This window comes from Chinchilla lanigera, unplaced genomic scaffold (assembly GCF_000276665.1).
Source record: "Chinchilla lanigera isolate Chin_1 unplaced genomic scaffold, ChiLan1.0 scaffold00040, whole genome shotgun sequence".
Classification (NCBI taxonomy): domain Eukaryota; kingdom Metazoa; phylum Chordata; class Mammalia; order Rodentia; family Chinchillidae; genus Chinchilla; species Chinchilla lanigera.
The window spans coordinates 20,208,017-20,228,300 of NW_004955441.1; positions in this window are offsets into that span (position 1 = coordinate 20,208,017).

Below are 20,284 nucleotides of genomic sequence, written 5' to 3' on the forward strand. Positions count from 1 at the left end.
AGGAAGATTATTTTTGTGTCTGTTGAGTTTTTTATTTGTATTCTGGCTATGAAGAATTATTTTATTAGTGTGTATTTGCATGCATTTAGAAATTCTTAATTATAGTATATCTATCCATTGGGTTACCTTCTTGTTAAAGCAAACTTTTTTTCACTTGAGATAACTATAACTTCAGTGTATCATACTTGAGAACTATTACACTGTGAATCTTTTCTACTTTTAAAGCCACTAGATATTTAATGTAAAGGGTATATAAATAACTGGCCCATCCCTGGAATGTTGTGTGGCTGTACAGAGCACGAGGCTCAAATGTGCTAATTAAGTATGTTTTTTTAAAAGTGAGAATGGAATGTAATAGTGTGTGGTTAACCATTCCATGTTGTTTTTGAAGATGGCTTTTTTTTTGGCCAAATATTAACAATTAAGGAGTACTCTCTCTATTAGAAGATGTATTGCTGTGTTAAATTCTTCTTTTCATGGAGGTAGTGGAGCTCATTACCTACTGGAATTATTCTTTAAAATACAACCGATTAATATGTAATGTGCTTTAAAATTCAAGCAGGGCATGGAAACTTGACTAGTGATAGGGTCTGCAGTCCACGTGTCACTTTTCCTTGCGATTTGACCTTGCTTTTTTCCTCCCCTGCAGTTTTTCCGTAGTTGCTGAATGCTTAACCTTTGAGCAGTTAGGCACAGCATTTTTCCTCAGTTAGAGTAATACTCTGATACATGTTTTGAGTACCAAAGTGAGTTGGGTCATTTGGACTAAGCTGCATCTGCACAGACGGTGGTTTGTTGTTGTTTTTTGTTTTTTGGTTTTTGATTTTTTTTTCTTTAAATCAGGCATTATGCAAAGTGACCTGATGGAAGGAAATGTAAGGTTGGTTGTATACTGTGGTGACATCTTACTTGATGTGTCTTCAGAGATAAGTGGGATGTGATTCCAGCGAGGCTGTGCATAAAACGCTGGAATGTGTTGGAGAACTGCCAAGAGATTGGGAACAAGCTGTGTGACAAGCAGTAATGCCGTCTTGGCCTGCCTTAACATACTTGCAGCTTAAGAAAAAATCTTGAAACTTCGCATTTCACTTGAGCGAAATTGCTCCTCTAAATGTATTGCCAGGATGTAGAGATGATTGCTTTCCTCTTTATTTTAGCAATTTTTTTGTTGTTAAGTGATTTTTAAAAATCTTGTAACTATGTGTAGACACATAATTCTATGACAGTAATACACTAACCCAAGCTTCACTTGGGCTTTCTCCACCCCACTTTCCTACTCACTGCAATACATAGTGTTTGTAGTTTTGAATAAAATGGGGTGCTGAAGAATTAAAACAAAAAGTCTTATACATTATATTTTTTTTTTTTTTTCCCCCCTCCGGTACTGGGAACCGAACTCACGACCTTGCGCTTGCCAGGGAGGCGCTTTTGCCGCTGAGCTAAATCCCCAGCCCCACATTATATGTTTTGATAGACATGTAGATACGAATTACCATGTTTGAACACCAAAATATAGCAGCAGAATGAGGCATTGGCTGCTGTGCTGTGGACTCCTAGCTTATTCATGTTTCTCATTTATTTTTATGTTCATTGTTGGTTTGTTTGCAGTACCTGTTCTTATTTGGAATTGATTACCTTTGTAACTGGGGTCTCAGTTATTTTCAGTAGGAAGTGTGTGTTTAAGTCACAGTGGTGAAAACAAAGCAAGGCAGCGACCAGTCTCTGGGGCGGGTTCTGAACAGGTGACCAGAGTTAGCGAAGTGGCCGGAGGTGGCGAGGGCTTTCAGAAGTAATCCAAGCAGCCGGTTAGTTTGGGCGCTCTGAAGAGGAAATGATTTTAAAATGCAGTATTTGGATTAGTGAATGGAAATCAAATAAAAACAGGATTTATTATGTTAACTATTACATGAAAACAGTGAGTGAACTTTGAGGGGCTTAAATATGAATGAAGTTCTTATTAAGATTTCTTAAAATCTAGCCAGGCCTGGTGGCACATGCCTGTAATCCCAACACTTGGGAAGCTGAGGCAGGAGAATCAGTGTGAGTTCAAGTTCAAGGCCAGCCTGGACCACATAGTGAGACCCTGTCCCAGAAAGACCAAAAAAAAAAAAAAAAAAAAGATTTCTTGAAAATCTAAAATATACATTAACAGAATTGTAATTATCCTATAACTGAAAGTTTATTAGAAATTATATGAAGGCTAATCATAGTAATTTTATAGTTCTTTAAAGCATCAGGCAAACTACTCTGTTTTTTCTATGTCATTTTCTTATTTTTAATGAGTCCTGAATTTTGCTATGTCACTTACAGTATCTTATATTACAAAGATCCACTTTCCTGTACAGAAACATTATTTCTGGCTCTACGTAAGTGCCTTATACAGATCTTTATCATTTGTAATTATTTTGCCTATGTTTAATAGAGTTGAAGTTATTTTAGGTATGTTTTTAGAATATGTAAAAAACATATTTTGTGTTGGGCACAGAGGCGTATGCCTCTAATCCCAGTTATTCAGAAGGCTGAGGCAGGAGAATCCCAAGTTTGAGGCCAACGTAGAAAATTTAGTAAGACTGTCTCAAAAATAAAAAGGACTGGAGCTCAGTGATCCCTAGATTTGATCCCCAGTATCACATAATACCCTTTTCCCCGTATTTTGTTCTTGCTACATGGGAAAATAATTTGTAGAAAACATGGAGACTTAAGTACTGAATTTTTTTTCATTTTTAAATTGCAGTTGAATTCTCTATAGTATTATTGACATGTTAGAAAATTTCTTTATTGAGCCTATGACTTTTGGATTTTTAAAAATTTTGGTTTTTGCCTTTCCTTTTACATATGACCTCTTTTAAAAAAAAAATCCTTGGATGTTGTATCTGGTAAATGGAATGTAAGAGATAGGAACTACAAGCTACAATTTTGTTTTTATTTAAGTATTCCATTATCTGATTAGCACATGTGAAACTATATTTAGAATAGTTTTCAGTTCAGACCATCCATTGGTAACCTTACAAGAGAGTTTGAGCCTGGATGAGGAGCCAAAGAGTTAAATATTTGAATATCCTTTTTCTGATTTATTTTCTGAATTAGAAGTTCGTTTTTAATTTTACACGTGTATACAGGGTCTGTCTGTTCAGTGTCTGAGTACTCTGCAGTGGCACAAGCTTATAAGACCAGGAACAAATAAGCTTAACATTCAACATATTCCAGACACAAAAATTTATGGAATTTGCTTATATGTGTTGGGGATTGTACCAGACAGACCCAGGGTTTTAGCTAGCTCTGAAGTGGGAAGGCAGATGGAATTGTTACAGAATCTGCAGATGGCACTAGAGTGGACAGGTGAGGATCACATGGAAGTGACACCACTAGTAGGTAGAATAACGAGTTGGTTTATGAAATACTAGCTGTTTTAGATTTTTCTACAGCTGTTGTCAGCTAGCAGAAAACAAATGGAGCTTGGAATGATAAGAGTTTTGCTTGTCTGAATAGGTTTAGATAAAGTAGTGCTTCAGATGGCTATAAAGATGTCCATTATAACATTATAATAAAATACGTTGGTAATAACCCAAGTGTCCATATTGGTAAGGTACCAAATGGAATATTATGGAGGTAGCCCAGTGTTGCAAGTACAGGTTGAGACCCGTGCTGCCTGGGTCTGAACTCGGACTCCAACATGGGCTTACTTTCTGATTTTGGGTATATCCATAACCCTCCTCTGACTCCGTTAACCTGATCTGTAAGATGGATAATCGTAGCATACACAGCATAGTTATCATGAGGATTAAGTAAGTTAATGTGAAGTGGTTAGTATAATACTGTACCTGAAGGGCTGGGGATTTAGCTCAGCGGCAAAAGCGCCTGCCTGGCAAGCGCAAGGTCGTGAGTTCGGTTCCCGGTACTGGAGAAAAACCAAAAAACAAAAACAACAAAATACTGTACCTGAAAAATACATAAGTGCTACTTATTACTATACTAATAAAAACATTATTAGTATTATGAAGACATTCCAATAACTTGGCAGGTTTTTACCATAAGGAAAAAAGCAAAATACAAGAACTTAAATGTATGATAAGACCTCAACATCATAAAAATATACAGAAAGAAAAAGAAGGAAATACACCAGACGTTAAATTGGAGAGAGGAGTGAGATGATGAGATTATTTGTGATTTTTATTTTCTCTCAGTGCTTTTCTGTATTTTCTAATATTCTGCAATAGCCATGTGTTACTTTCATAATTTGAAAAAGTAAACTTTTGTTTTAGAAATGCCTGTGTCCCTAGGTAATAACTAATATGTTGATCATAAGGACATCTTACTCTCTTTTATATATACTTTACTGGTGCATATTCACTACACATAATGATTGCAGTCATTTTGGGGAATTGGTATGATATATAGTATATATGTGTGTATCTATATGTCATATATATGTCTATGATACATAGATGCATGTCACATTTTGGTCATTTTCATTCCCCTTTTCCTTCCCCTTCCCTCATACCAAATCTTCTCCGTCTCCAGAAAGTCTGTGTCTGTATTTGCTGTCATCTCTTATGTTCAAGGACATTTTATTCTTTAAAAGCTTGGGGCCTTCTATTTGGCAGCATTTTGTCTCCTTTTGATTCTGCAGTGCTTTTACTTTTTAATTTGTTTTTTGTGGTACTGGGGATTGAATGTAGGGAGCACTGAGTTAAATCCCCAGCACTTTTTATTTTACTTTGAGACACATTCTCACTCTTGCCTGGGCGGGCCTCAGACTTCGATTTTCCAGTTCAGTCTCTGGAGTAGCTGAGATTACAGGCATGCCCCACCATGTGCCCTGTTACTTTTTGTTTTATTTTCGCAGTGCTGAGGATTGAACCCACTGAGCTACATCCCCAACCCTTTTTTATTTTGAGGCAGTGTCTCACTGTCCCCGAGTTACCCAGGTTGGGCTTAAACTTCCTATCCTCTTGCTTCAGCCTCCCAGGATGCTGGGGTTTAAGGAGTATACCACCACACCCAACTGATCACATTTCTTGCAAATGCATCAGAGTAACGAAACTCAAAACGTTTTTCAAAAGAAATTTATAGTGCAGGTTTTTTACTAATTCAGATTGATAGTGAAGTAGAAAGAATATAGAAATACAATCTCTTGACTGCCTTTTGTATGATCTTGGGCAAGTTATGAAATTTAGCATGGTCTTAGACAAATTGTAGAGTTTGGTTTTCTCATGCTTTTGGGTACCAATGATTATTGTCTACCAGCTATCACAGTGTCAAGATTTAAGTGCAACAGTCTGTACACATCATTTCTCCGGGTCTGGCACATTACAGGTACTTGGTAAGTGCTGCTGCTACCCTCACTGCTCTTATCCCACATAAATTATGAGAAGCAGAACTAGGTCACTTTAGTCACTAAATACCATGATGTTTAATTTTTTAATTTTTTGATGATTTTAATGCCTGATTTAAGATCCGTAAACCAAAATAGCCTTCGTAAAGATTCATTCTTGTTGTAGGCTTACCCTGCTGTCTCTCCATCTTCCATATATCTCTATATGTATATTTTGTTACTTCCAGTCAATATATATAGGTTTATCTAAGAAAAATTCCCTTTACTTGTGTAACATGCAAGTGAGGCTGGTGCTGTAGTAGCAACAGACATCTCCAGAATCTCAGTAGCATAAACTCACAGCACTGTATTTCTCACTCATGTCCTGTGTCTTTCATAGGGTGACAGAGTCTCTGGCCTGCTTTTCTTACTTAGAAACTCTGGATAATGTACAGTTTTAGCTGACCAGAACTAGTCACAGCCCCACTGCAAAAGGAACAAGCAAGAGGAATCTTCCAAATGACTAGAAAGAGAAAGAGACTGGGTATGTGTTATTTTTAGAAGTTTCTAATTAAACATACATAACAGTGTTGATAGTATGTTCAACTCAATGTTTTCCGGTAACTTCTTTCAAGTCCTGCATGTAATATATATAAAAAGAATTTCCTGGTCAGGTAAATTGGGAATGCCAGGCTAAGTAAAACGTAACAGACTTCTTCAATGAAGGGCTTTTCAGAGCCTTTATATGTTAATAGGCATTCTAGGGGGCAGTTTTATAAAATATGCTTTGGATATACTAGTCTATCCTCATACAAAGCAAAATATTACAATTCTATTTTAATTATTACATTGGGAAGAAACTTTGTTTTTATTGTTTGAAGAGTTAACTATTTGGAGAGTCCAGTTTCTGCTATTACAAATCAAATTGCAGGTAGTGTTTTTAAAGTTCAGTCACTATGGGTTACATGTCTGTGTTGAATCTGTAGGATTTTTTCTTTTTTTGTTTTTTTTGTTTTTTTTTTTTTTGATTGTTGACAAGAGGAAGGTAAATCTACCATGATCACTTATTGTAATGGTTATAAAAGATTAATTGGTTTGAACAGATGGCCTAAACACAACTTTTTATTGGCTTTAATATTTTTTGGAGGGTTCTCTTTGACTCTTTACAAGTTTTCTAGAAGTTTTAAAATGAAGGCTGTGATAAAAGAAGCAACTTTGTCAAGAGGTATTTCTCTACCAGATGCCTTTGGATTTCAACCCAGTGATTGTTGCCAGGGGATTATTTTTGTTTGTTTGTTTGTTTATTTGTTTGTTTTTTGTCTTTTTGAGACAGGGTCTTGCTGGGCAGTTCAGGCTGGCCTTGAGCTCACTTTTTAGCCCAGGCAAAGATCCTTCTGCCTCAGCCTCCTACATGCTGTGATTATAGGTGTGCGCCACCACGCCCAGCTTTTTATCTTTTTTTCCTTTTTTTTTTTTTTTTTTGTCTTTTTGAGACAGTCTCACATTGCCAGGCATCTTATGCCTGTATATATAATCTCAGTATGAAGGTTTTCCTTAAATGTGGCTCTAAACCCCTTGTAACAAAATGAAGTAAGAAGGAGCTCTCCTTGTATTATAACTTCGTATGGGTAAAACCAGGTAATGACCAACTCTGTAGACCTTTGACTTTGTGTCATTACCTTTTTTTTCCTCTGAATGACAGATTCACTTTCTGTTAGGAATCACAGGGAATTCAGGCTGAGAATTCAGGTTTTTTTCCTCCCTGTGTGAGTGGATATGCGTGAAAAGCAATTGCTATTTCATAATAGGAAACACATTTTAAAATGTGTCAGTTAACTCAGCAGCCCCGGCCCACTTCCATTATATCAGGACTGATAAGCTCTCAAAGGCAGTTAGAGGATTCAGAATGGCTTGCAGTCTTTTCCTTTTCGTTGATTATAGTATTATTGTAGGAAAAACACTCAGGACCTTGCACAGAAACAAACATTAAGATAAACGTTTTCAAATGGCCTGGGGCTGACAGGAATCAAGTATTATCACAAATGGAAATACTCACTCTTCACTACAGAGATTTCCCCAGACCTGGTCCTAGGACCCTTGCTTGTTCTGTGTCTTGGGGAAGGTAAAAAACATTTCACTGTCTATTGGAATGCTGGTTTTTGTCAGTCTTAGGTTGGGAATCAGCAATGTTGGACTTGATGTGGGTTTACTTCTGAGAGAGAATTGTTTATTGCTTCACCTTTGGTGACCTGTAGTAAGGTCCTGTCCTGGACTATCCTTGTAGACTAGCCAGGGTGCCAGCTGTTAGGAAGTTTTGTGGAAGAGCAGAATTTTCTCATTGCAGGTTGCAGCAGATGGTAAGTTGTAGAAGTTTGGGGGTAGGCATGACCTTGTAGATCTGCGTCTATCCATGTCATTGATCAAGAGAGAGACTAAAGCTCAGAGAGGCGAGGTGAAGTCACACTACCTCCCACAGGTGTAAATGACAGTGACAGTTAAGAGTCCTTACGACCATTTTCAAAGTGCTGAACTTTCACAAGCATTTTATCTCTGCTTGCTTATTGGGACCATTTGCAGTGTGTTTTAAAATTATATAGCTGAGGTAAGCCTACAGGTTTATCCTCATGTTTGCTATTTTTGTGTTGTCATGCTAGCATTGATGGCTAAAGAAAGTGCTTTGAAAATACACAGTACTAAAGGTAAGAAAAGAAAAAAAGAACAGATAAGTTATCATTATGTGATAGTACTGTTAGAGGAAAAAAGGAAAGCCCATTGTGTATGATACTAAGAGTAAGCATATACTGCATGTCTACCTCTGTCTTAATGAAAATAGCAAATAACTGTGTGTCCTGCTTCCTAAGGCAGGACAAAGGAAGATGAAGGTCATTCTAAAATAAAAAAGGATCTGGTTAAATATTACTTTAATAAGTTGAATATGTTTGAAATTTTTCATAGCTGGGGATTTCAGACCTGAGGTATTCTCTCTGCAGAGAGATGATTTGCGCTGTTTTGTCAGTGAAAAGCATCACCCTCGCCTAGCTTCCCACCAATCCTGAATTGATTTGTGTCTTAGTTACTTTTTTTGTTGCTGAGACAAAATACCTGACATCTCAAATTAAGGGAGGAATGATTTACTTAGCTCAGTCCATGATTGGCTGGTACTAAGGCAGGGTGGCACATGACAGAGGGGCAACCATTCATGGCAGTGGAAGTCAGCAAAAGCAACGAGGGCAAAAGAGGGAGACAAACCTCTTTCTGCACCTTTTATCTAGATGCTGAGATTCGGGTGGTGCAAATCCAGTCAGTAGACTGATCTAGCACCCTTAAACCCTAGCATTGAACCATGAATCAATCACAAACTCCAGATTCAGCTGTCTCCAAAACAGCCCCTAAAGTGCATGAGGCTTTGGGAGGACTTCTGGACACAAACCGTAACAATTTTTGTAACCATATAGGAAAACTGGGATATGATGGGTAAAAGTGAAAAAAGAAATCTCATCATCCCAACCCTCTTCCATGGAAGGTAAAGTTTGGGAGCGAATATCTCACAGTGGCTGGGTTCCGCTGTTCCGGAGGCGCACTACCTGCCGTTGCTTGTTACTCGTTTGGTGTTTGGGAGGTGACCATATAACTTACCCAGACTGGGTAACGTACGAGAGTGAAAGGGGACACCTAATAACTGGGCCAAGCAGGAACGTACTAGGACTGTCTGAGATAAAGCAGGTAATACTGTCCTTCTGGTCTTATCAAATTGGTATCTTAGATTTTTTTACGTTATGAAATGACCCCAGGGGTAGTACTCACTTCCTAGGATGTTAGGGTTAACTGCAATAAAACACATGAAGTATTTAGAATGTTTCTTGGTCACCCGATAACTGTTCAGTAGACTTGGGTACTTAAAAAATATTTATGATAATTCACATAATAACCACTTACATATTGTTTGCTGTTACCTTATCATTTCTCCAAAACAGATTTTGTTTTACATTTTATTGGATGCATAATAATGTCTACTGATGACTTCTTCCACTCATGGTGCCTGTATAAACTTAAATATTTGCTTTATATGAGCCTTTATTTAGGAAAGTAAAATCTACTTTGTCAGCTACTTACATATCTGGCACTTAATTACATAATTAGTATCAGTGGTGTAGAGAAGGCTGGGCTTTGGGGCACTCATTTATTAGGTTGTAGATAATTCAGACTAGAGCACCCACTTTTTACAGCTGAGCTTGAGATATAGGAATACTTGAGTGTTTGAGGAATGGCAAAAGTAGAGACCTCCTTGCTGCCTCTTTTAAAAGAGGTTTTTCCCAGCATAAGGATATATAGAGTTGCTAGATTTTGGAAAGACAAAAATATAAAAAAGTGTAGTACATATCCCATTATAAGTGTTGTGTTAGCTTTTTTTAAAGTTTGTTTTCTGGGCAGAGGGCATAGCTTAGTAGCACAAGCACAAGGTCCTGTGTTTGACTCTTGGTTCCAAAAAATAAAGTTTGTTGTCTCCCCTCTCTTGGGATGAATAGTTGAGAGGTTGTTATTGAGTAGCTGCTACTGAGAGCCCACTCAGGCCAAGGTGAAAACGCATTCAGTCTGGTTTACCACAGCAGCAGGGATTATTGCTCTGTGAGGACTTATTGGCTCTGAATATAGACAGATTTGAGCTAGCTTTCTCCTTGGAGGGGAGCCTATTTGTTAGGTGACTTACTGAAACCCTGATCAAATCCACTAGCTCGAGATTTTGTAACTGAAATACTTGAGTAATAATTTGGGAAGGGGAATTTAATTTTGGACTTACGTTTCACTTGTTAATGTAGAGGCAACAACTTTTATTGTCTTTAAGAGTGGTCTTTAGTATTCTTCCTGTTAAAAATCTCTTCTTGTTTTTGACTTTTGGTAGTGGTAGTGCCTAGAAAATGCTGGTGAGCTTTTTACAGCAGCTTTGGAACTCTTTCAGCAGTGCAGCTGAAGGGCACTTCATGCCTTTGGGAAATGCCGATTGGAAGATCAGAGGCTGCGGGAACCTGAGTGTTGGTTTGCATTTTTTTCCTCACACTCTAGGTATGATGCCTCAGTTAAGCCAAGTTTCTGAAAAAAGCTTCTCTAGGTTAATGATACACTTAGTGAAATCAGTAATATGGTAAGTGAAGGTTGAGATTGTACTTGCTGGAGAAGAAAGAGCGAAAGCAAGTGGATTTTGGACTAATACTTGCTTTTTAATTGTTGCCATTTAAAAAAATCTAATATGCCCGGTGAAAAGGCAAAAATTTCAGGTTATCTTTTGAAGAAAAACCCACAGTGGTAAGAGTTTACTCTTAGGTACAGATAGCATGTGCATGGGTTAACCAAGGGAGAAAACAAATTAGAGCTGTTTGTGTAAAGTACAAGATTTGGAGGTATATTTTGCCTTTAACTAATGACTCCAGCAAATGATTTACCATGTTTATGTATACTCACACTTTGAGTATGTATGGGCTTTGGATGCGGATGGTTGTTTTAAAAACACCTTACATTCTCCTTTTCTGAGGTGTTTCTTTTGCTCCTCGTCGCACCCTTTAGCTGCCTCTTCTCTTTGGACTTGGCCTGTGCTGCAGTTTGGCATAGTGTCATTGGATTGATTTTCACGATAGATGGAGTGTTTGGCCTGATACAGTGTTTGCAGGTATCTGGTTGATAGGTGTTGGCTGTTAGTGATAGAAATGTTCACATTTTGGAGCAGCACAATTGGCATCACCCAAACAGCCTTGAAGAATGTGGATATTTGTCTGAGGTATGAAATGGGGTCCAGGACTTGGAAGAACTTCCCAGGTAATTTTAATGTGCTGTCGAGTTACATCATACCCTCTGGGCTGCTCTCAGCATTGTAGCCCAGCCTGTGCTGTTCAGTAGGATAGCCACAAGCACCAGGCAGCTACCCACATTTAAATTAATAAAATTAACTAAAATGAAGAATTTCTCAGTCACACTGGCCATATTTCAAATGCTTGGTAGCCACATATGGCTCATGGCTATCATATTAGTGCAGATGCAGAATGTTTCCATCATGGCAAAAGGTTCTGTGGACAGCCTAGATCAAGGCTGTAGGATGTCAACCAAACAGAGCTGTGAACATTTGAGAAGTCTGACACAGGAAGGGCAGGCTTGGAATAGAGCTAATCCAACAGGACTTGCCAGGTCTGAGTTACTGCATACTTTTTTAAGCAGCCTTTTTCTCAATGGTCTTTTTGGCACCAGAAGCCCCAGAGCAGTTGTTGCAGTGGATTAGGTGTCACATCTCACAGAAAGGCCCCATTTCAAGCAGGCTGGCCTGAAGGGTGTGGTAACTGAGGGCAGGCAAACGTAAACCTGAGGAGGGTAGGACCAGGGAGAGAAAGAATGCAGCTTTATTCCCTTAGCTGAGGAATGCCCTTTAAGGACTGGAGCATGAGGGTTTGGGGTAAGACTGGGTGAGAGTGCATTTTATCTCTTCTGTGGAAGAAAGGCCTGTCTGAGTTGTTTGCCTTTCCTGGCTTGTATCTCTAGTGTGTGGGAGATAAGCACAGTCTTCAGTGAAATAAAGCTCCATTGTGGGCCTTCATCTTCTGAGAGGGCTGGGGTACAGAGAGGTTGAAAGAATAGGATCAAGCCAGGTTGATGTCAGAATGCTGTGAGGCTGAGGCAAGATTGACAGTTTAGGCCCAGTACAGACAATTTTGTGACCTTGTGCCAATTTTTTTTTTAGAAGGCCAGGAGCCATAGCTCATTGCCAAAGGTGTAGGTTCAGTCCCCAGTACCAAAAAAGATGAAAAACCATGTTTATTCAGACATGTCACATAAGATTCAAGTAGGGTAAGGTCATGGGAAAGAGAAGGCTTAAAGGAAATTGAAATATACTAAAGGATGTGGATTTTCCAAACCACGCTGTGCTCAGGCAGGCCCTCCCTTCCACAGAGAAGCTGTCTTGAGGCTGGCCATCCACTCTGTACTGTCCACGCTCTTTGCTTTATCTCCTCTTGTACTTTCCTGGACTTTAAATCCTCCCCAGAAAAAAATTCCCGTTGCTTTCTCTGAGCCTATCAAAAAGAAAATGCCGAGTGTTAGTGGGCACAGGGAGTGGGGAAGAAGAATGCGTGGATCAAAAGCATGGAGGTAGTCCAGGGATGGGAGCCCCGGTGAGTCACTTAGAAGGGTTTTTCCTATTTTGTCAGGGTCTGCTGTTAATCCAAGGTGAAGGGAAAGGGCCCCTTACAGACCTCATTTCTTGGGTTTGTACCACTTGTCAGGTAAGTGTTCTTGACAGAGTTGTATTTGAATATCTGTTTGGCAGATGATAACTGCACACTACTGACCACTTAACCTGAGGAATAAGTGATCAGAACCCTCTTCCCCTTTTATAGTTTAGGAATCATTTATTTTTCACCCACTTCAACTCTCCTTTTGACTGCTGTAAGAGAAGACAAACCTTCCTTCCTTTCTCATTGTCAGTAATTTTTACTTTTTGTTGACATACTGTTCTGAACTTTGTGCAGCACTTTTCTTTTACCTGGTTTTCTATATTCTCTTTGCTCAAATTGAGAGAGCTAAGTAAGAAATGTTGACATCTCCTAAAAACAAGAAAATGAAAGATTATAAGGATCGAAAAGAAATGGTAGGAGGAAAATAGGAAAGGATTTAATTTAATTTCTTATGTAGCAGAGAGTTGAAGTCTTCAAGTTGTTGCTGGTCTTCCTCAGTTTTCTTTACTTATGAATTTCCGTGAGGGCTTTGTAGAATTAAATTTTAAAGGGCAAGTGGAAAACTTGCCTCCACTTAATAGAGTACACAGAAAGGTCTAGAAATCTGTAGACTTGGGTTCTTACCAGTGAGATTAACTTGTAGTTAAAATAAAAGGATGAGGGGTGGTACTTTAGAAGATCATCTTGTTTGTTGGTTTCCAGATAACCACCATCAAAATTTCTGTGAAAGGGCTTTAAAGTATATTAGAAATTCTGGGCCACATCACATCTCTATGACTAAGAATTCCTGTGTCCTGGACATACAGGAATCTATATTTTGTGGTTCCTAGGTGCTTTTGGTAAGCAGCTAGGTCGTGAACTATTGGCTGTATTGCCATTCCTCAATTTTCAGACCTGAAAACTGAAGATTAAGAAGGTGAACTGATTTCCTTGCAACTGAGGCAGCCAAAGGAAAGACTAGATCAAGGATCTTTCTAAGGTTCCTTGTACCTCTGAGAAACAGTGACTCTCTGATTTCACCTTAGGCTGCTGTGGTGTCTGACTCATACTGCAGTCTCCTTCCTAAAATCTCCCTTTCAGTTTATTTTTTTATTTTTGGCAATGAGTTGAGTTCTGCTCCTAGTTCACTCCTAGGGTTCTATCTCTTGCTTCATTGTAAAGGGTGGTATGTGTCGCAGCTCTGTGTGGTCACATAGGCTGGTTCTGAGCTGTGAAGGTGATCTCTGAGACACTTTTTCTTAGGTTTCAGTGTTGTATATTATCTCAGCCTGTTGGCTTCTTTGTGATTTTGTTACCCACTCCTTACCATTTAAAAAAAGAGTCCTATCTCTTGATATTTTTGGCTGCAGAATAACTCCAGATGGTACGTTTTGTGTAGGGAAAAAAATAACAATTTTTCACACTTTTCCATGAGTTATTTTTCTACTTTCAATTTTAATGAAGCTATTAATCTTACAAAAGGACTTGTTTTATAAAGAAACTACTCTGAACAAACACATGTACATACAGTATTTAATTCTAGTGTGGCAAAAATTAAGAGTACTGTTACCATGATAAGCTAAAATGAATTTTCTAGGAATAGAGAGTTAAGAAAAATAACTTTCTTGAGGGGAGGGTCTTCCTCACTGTATAGTCTCGGTTGCCCTTCAATCTACTTTGTATCCCAGGTTGGCCTTGAACTCACCATCCTCTTGCTTCAGCTCCTGAGTGTTGGGACTATGAATATATCACCATATGTCGTAGAAAAAGAATTTTTATGCTTGGGGTTGATGTTGAGAAATGAGTGACAGAAAAGTGATCAAATAAAAAGATGTAATTTAAAATACTTTGGAAAGTATATGACAATATGGAAATATTGCCTAAAATATATTTAATCCTAGGTGTGTTTCCATAAGACCCCGAGAACGCCTCAGCATTTTCTGCTCATTGTGATATTGTAGGGCCACCCCCATGAATCTGCTCAGTTTTGCTGGTATGATGATGGGAGACAGGTTTCTGGAGCTTTTACAAACAGATCTTTTGATTCAGAAAGTGTTTAAAAGTCGTGTGTGGTAGTGCTTTAGCTCAGATGGAGTCCACAAAATAGGGAAAATAGGAAATTTGGACAATCTTGAAACTACTGTGATGGTGATAACGGGGTGATTTTTTTAATCTACCCTATGTGAGTTTCTACTCAGTGGCTGTGTTTTATTGCTTTGAATTGGAGAACCACCTTAGCAGGATAGATGCATGAGGAACATTGGTCAAAAATGTTGAGCTCTTGCCTTGTGCTGGGCTCTATGCTGACACTGCACAAAATGAGACAGGGCAAGTGTTCTAGAGGAGGAACCAGGGTACCCATAGTATCGTGGTCCTTGTAGTTACAGATGGGTGTGTCTTACTCAGGTAGGTGCCGGATGGGAGGGTGGGACAGCTCTGTGAAGGATAAGGCTTGAGTTCAGTCTTGCACCACAATTCACATTAGCTGGAAGAATGAGGCTGTGGGAGAGCTATAAGCAGAGGCAACAGCATGCACAAAACAGAGGGAGAGGAAACAGTATGCTTTGGGGGCCAGTTCCCCTATGAGTGGAGTAGAAGTGAGTGTTGAGCATTTAGGGAGGTGAGGTCAGCCGAAAAGCCCCTTATCCAAAGGATGAAGAGATAGGGCACTGAGATATTTTAGGCAAGTTTGTATTTTTCAAAGCACACTTGAGCTGCAGTATGGAAGAGGATGAATTTCAGTACAGCTGAAGTAGAGAAACCATTTAGCTCAATGGTAGAGCATTTGCCTAGTATACATGTAAGGCCCTGGATTAGATCCCTAGTACCATCGCCACCACCACAAGAAAGTAGAGAAACCAGTGAAAAGGCCATAGTAATGATTCAGTTAAGGAATGCTCAGGGACTTTACTGAAGTCAAGACCATACTTGGAAAATTTCTGAGTCCAGAAAATTTTTAATAATAAGCTTGAGTGCCAGAAAAATTTCCCCAGGCATTATACCCTAACCTTCTCTCTCACATAGTAATAAATTGTGAAAGTCTCTAAATTCATATTTATGTGTCAAAGATCACCCATGCTCTTTAGCAGGATTTTATAGATTTCAGGTTTGTTCTCTGTCACTAATTCTACAAATAGGTAGAAAATTTTTCATTATCAACTAGATATGATTTGAACTGTGGCAGTCAGCATTCTTGGTGAAGAACTGATTGGAAGGTGTTGGTGATTATCATGTGGGAATAAATTTTTTCTTTAAATGTGTCCTAAAGAGTTGCTGCCATGTAAAGTTTTGAGCATCTGTTTTTTGTTTTTTGTTTTTTGTTTTTTTTTTTTTTTTTGGTCTTTTTTAGACAGGGTCTCGCTATACAGTTCAGGTTGGTCTTGAACTCACTTTGTAGCCCAAGATGGCCTCGAACTCACAATGATCCGCCTGCCTCAGCTTCCTGGGTGCTGGGATTACAGGCGTGCTTCACCACGCCCAGCTGAGCATCATGTTTTAACCCTATTGAAAATTCTGTGGTTCGAATAATCATTTTAAAGTTATTCTTATTTTTCTCTTTTCTAAATCCAGATTATTTTATTAGGCTTCACTTGTAACCACTTAAAGAAATAGCATGGCAGGTGAACACATTTTGTGGTTTCAATGTTTCCAAAGAAATGAGGTACTTTAAAAGCTTAAAAAGCACAACAAAAGCAAAGCTTGAAAATATTTGTTCTGAGGGCATGCTGTAATTTAAAAATACTTTCAGATTATGAAAATAATACAGTAATGAATTTCCCACATAATCCAAAAACTAGCCCTTGTTAACATTTTGCTATGCCTTCTGGTCTGGTTTACACATGCTCACAGGTGTATACTCATGTATTTTTAGTTTTGTTTGTATATAATAGTGTTCATTTTTGTTAGATCATGAGTTGTATTCATATTAAAACCTTTTCCTGGTTGCACAAAGCAGATACACAATCTCCTATTACTGAACATTTAGGTGGTCTTCATTTTTTTTTTTTTTTGCACAAAAAAACAAAAAACAAGAAACAAACAGTGGTCTGCATGTAAATTTTTATCTAAATTCATCTAAGAATGGAATTGTTCCATCTAAGGAGTTTTACTTAACACCTGTCTGAAAGGCTTTGCCATTGCCTTGACCTCGTTCCAGGTGTCTGACCTGCTACCCTTTTTGCTAACCACTGTGGTACAAGCCTTCAGACTTAAGCAGGCTGGTAACATATTCTCTGGGATTTGGTTCTTGATAATCAAAAAGTTTGATTCTGGAACACTTATGTAAATCATAGCAGTCTTCATGCTGAAAAAAACATGGACATGTGTGTTGTGTCTCAAGCAAAGACATTCCCAGCCTACAGTAGAAATGTAGGTGACTACTGGGTGGGTTTCCTTGCTTTTCAAATGAGACTTACTGGCTTACATAAACTAGATCAGAAAAGTTAATAAAAACAGTAAACACTGTCAGGCTCTGCTTAGGTCTATTATGCTGTTACACTCAAATTCTTATAAAACTGTATTTAGAAAATTGTGCACATTATGTAATTGAATGTGCCTACAGAATATTGAATAGCATATTTACCAAGAAATCTAGCCTTTCAAGTTCAGATACACTCAAAGATGATGTCTTGAAATTTTAGTATTATAAATTTTAAAATTCAGTTTTATTATACTCTCCTCTGTGTTCTGGATTGCTCTATGTATTCTACAAACTATGTGCTTTTGTGTTGAATTTAATTAGGTTAAATTTGGAGGAGAGGGTTGAAGATATAAACACCAAGAAATAGATACCTGCCTGTGAAATTGCTTTTCTGTTCACACCTCATGTTGAATTTATTGCACAATAGTCTCCTAAGGAGGAGACCTCTGAACTCTTACGTCTAATTGTGGGTGATAACAGTGGCTGTCAAAGACACAGAAAGTAACTATCCCTTAAAGTCACATGAGTAGGTTACTGTCGCCTTGGAACACATACAAAGAAAAGGTCCTTCTTGAAGATTCTGATACAATCATAATGTGATGCTCTTTCTCACAATACCACTATAGAAAATTATAAAGAAGCAATTAATGATGCCATCCAAATCCTGAAAAGAACAAGGCACAGTGTAGTAGAATTGGACAGTAGACAGAGCACAAGTTGTTATGTAACTGTAATTAATATAGGTATGACTCAATAAATTTCATATGTGAAGACTGTATTTTAAAAGTTAGAGAATGATTTATCCACATTATAAGATTGCAGGTCATTTCTTATATAAGGATATCCTTGTGTAAGTACTATTTGTTCGTTGTTTAAAAAACTGAACTAGAATATCCTGTGGCCAGGCATGGTGGTGCCCGTCTGTAATTACAGCACTTGGGAGGCAGAGGCAGGAGGATCGTTGTGAGTTCAAGACCAGCCTGGGCTACAAAGTGAGCTCAAGGCCAGCCTGAACTGCATAGTGAGACCCTGTCTCAAAAAGAAAAAAAAAAAAAAAAAGAATATCTTATGATAAAGTTTTTTAAAAACTACATATGATCCATGATATGGCTCGCGTGGTCCCCTCCTAGATATTTGCCTAAAATACCTAGGGATAAAATGAAAGCATATGTCCACTAAAAAACTTACACACAAGTGTTCACAGTAGCTTTGTTTGTAGTAGTCCCCAAGTGGAAATAACGTATGTGTCCATCATAAATGATTGGATAAGTAAACTTATAGCTGTACAGTGGAATACTACTACTCAGCAATGAAAATAAATTCACTGTTGCTATACACATAAACATTGGCGAATCTCAAAATAATTACATTGAAAATGGGCATGCTGGCACATGCCTATAATCGCAGCATGTAGGAGGCTGAGGCAGATCATTGTGAGTTCGAGACCACCCTAGGATACATAATTAGTTCAAGGCCAGCCTGTACTACATAGTGAGACTCTGTCTCATTTTGAAAAAAAAATCAAAATGGTTACACTAAGTAACTAGACCTCACTTACCAGAGACTTTATTTGTTTTTGTTTTTCGGTACCGGGAATCAAACTCAGGACCTTGTGCTTGCCAGGCAGGTGCTTATGCCACTGACCTATCTCCCCGGCCTTACCAAAGACTTCAAACTTTTAAATTCCACCTATACAGAAAATGTAATTTATAGTAACAGCAGATCCCTGGTTGTCTGGGGACAAGGGATAGCAATAAGTAAGAGCAAGCCAGAAGAGATGGTCTACAAGGGCCACGCAGGAGCTTTTTGGAATGATAGATGTGCCCGTTTTCTTCATTTTATTGGTGGTTTCATGGTTGTATACATATGCCAAAACTTACCATATATATGATATATATATATCAGCTACATCTCAATAACACTGTTTTTGTTTGCTTGCAATACTAGGAATTGAAACCAGGGCCTTGAAGGCTGATTTTTTTTTTTTTTTTTTTGAAAGAATGCCCTAAAATAAGTCCTGTCTCCTTTTGTCTACTCCCTCAGCTCCCAGCCTCTTGTATCCTACTCAGCCAGGTCACAGTCAAGATCAGGGACAGAAGCGGGCCTTGTACAGAATGCGGTCCACTGTACAGAATGCAGGGATAGATGGGGGAGCAGAGGCTGTAGCTAATTACTCCTGCAGGAGGCGAGCTTGACTGAGAGTGAGGAAGGTAGTTTTTCAATGGATTTGACAAGTCTGGGACCACAGGCATGTGAGGGTTTGTGGCAGGGGATGGAATTGGAGGAAAGCAGGGACTTGTACGCACATCCTATAGAGTGAAACTTTATTTGAAATCACTGGGGCATCACTGATGGGTGGAAAGCAGGGGAAAGACAAAACCAGCTCATCTCTAGGAGAGTGAGGAAGCAAGAATCTCAGGGTCAGAGCCCAAGGAACCCTTATGAGATGCCACCCCCACTTCTCCCACCCACATCTATCCAAAGAATGTTCCTGTTGGGGAGAACCTTGTTATCCAAGAGGGATCGCTCTTGCCAGATGGCTCAGCAGTGTCCAAGAAACTGCACACCACTTTGGAATCCCACCTGTACAAATACTTAAGATTTCTCATTTCAAAAATAGTGTTTTTCGTAGAAGAAACCAAGGAAAATATCGTTAAGAAAAATAAGAAAATTTAATTTGACTTTAATCCCATTACCCAGTACCAACTACTTTTAACATTTTGGTGTACATTATCTCAGACATACGTGTTTCAAACAAAAATAATTGCATATGTATTTTGTTACTTGGTATTTTTTGTGAGCTATGTGTAGTGTTTTATATAGACATATAAAATATCATTGTTTTTATCCAGTGCATGAGTCAACATATTATATGTATCATGATTTATTTAACCAAACTCCTTTTTGTCATTTATTGCTAAAACTTTCAGGAAAACTACTCTTTATTACTATGAAAACATAATTATTTTATTAACAAGCAAGAATATATAGTTAATTAAATTTTTATTAAAAGATAATTCTTAATTTATATTACAGTGAAATACCCTTGGTCTAGTAGACCTTGTAACTAAATGAAGGGAGGGAGACCCCTTCTGGAATCACACATGGCACATAAGTGGTTCTTTGTTTCCAAGTGATAATTATTTCATCTGTGCTGCTTACAAAGTGAGCTCTCTTACTCCCCTTAACCCTATCACAAGTCTGTTAAAAAGGATAAATAACAGTGATAGCTAACATTTTTGAATGTTCTTTGTTCCACATATTGTTAGAAGCATTTTATATGGTGAATTGGTTTTTTTTTTTTTTTTTTTTTTTTGAGATGGGGTCTTGCTATGTAGTTCAGGCTGGCCTTGAACT